General features: G+C 23.4%; 1 protein-coding gene across 1 annotated transcript in view; it reads left to right on the top strand.

Annotated features, from left to right (window-relative positions):
* Window positions 1-461: 461 nt before the first annotated feature.
* The window catches only part of LOC105109034 (Pentatricopeptide repeat (PPR-like) superfamily protein), a 9885-nt gene continuing 9524 nt past the window's right edge, over window positions 462-822 (top strand). Inside the window, exon 1 of the mRNA XM_011003613.1 lies at window positions 462-556. The gene's annotated coding sequence lies outside the window, so the exon portion shown is untranslated. The remainder of the gene's footprint in view (window positions 557-822) is intronic.

The raw sequence follows: 822 nt of genomic DNA, 5'->3' as shown, positions 1-822 counted from the left end.
CTAGTATTCTTCCACTGAATAATGGCTCACGTGTCACTCAAAAATCATGAAGTCTTCTCATATGCTCTCGTTTGCATAACACGTGCTATCAATTTTTTAAAATATATTTTTAAAATAAAAAAAACTAAATTTTTCTTAACCCAACTACATAATAATTAAAAAAAACTATAGATAATGACAAAAACACTATTCAACACAAAGCTTAGAAAATTTCATTTTAGAAGCAATTTAGTCCTTTCAATTTTAAAAATATAAAAAACAAAAAATAATCCTTAAAATAATTACATGAAATTTTTTTTTAAAGATAATTTATTAGTTTTAGTGACCGACTATAATAACCCTTTTAAATTTGACACCCACATTTAAACTCTTATAAAAAAAATTCAAATTACCCTTATAGCAAAAGGATAAAATGATAAATTTACCCTGCAAAGAGCACTAAATTGTAAGAGTGAACTGACATATTTTACCTTTTGATATCATAGCGTGAAAGTTTATTCGAAAATAAAACAAAAGGAAGGCAAAAACAAGAAGCAAAATTTTTTAGAGGGGAGAGTGAGAGTGAATTTGTAAATGTAGCTGTGGTTAGTTTTTAGAATATTTTTTGTTTAGATATATATTATAATAATATTTTTTTAATTTTTAAAAATTATTTTTAATATTAGTATTAATATATAAAATGATTTGTAAATATTAAAAAATATTAATTTAAAATAAAATAAAAAAGTTTAAATTTTTTCAAAATTTTTTGGTAAGTATTTTTAATCGGTGCAACTGTGAGCTCTTCCTCACCTCCAACAATGTTCTGTCACGCTCGATTTC

Source organism: Populus euphratica, unplaced genomic scaffold, assembly GCF_000495115.2.
Source record: "Populus euphratica unplaced genomic scaffold, PopEup_1.0 scaffold439.1, whole genome shotgun sequence".
Classification (NCBI taxonomy): Eukaryota; Viridiplantae; Streptophyta; class Magnoliopsida; order Malpighiales; family Salicaceae; genus Populus; species Populus euphratica.
Note: the sequence above shows the minus strand (reverse complement) of the source record. Positions and strands in the feature narration are given on the sequence as shown.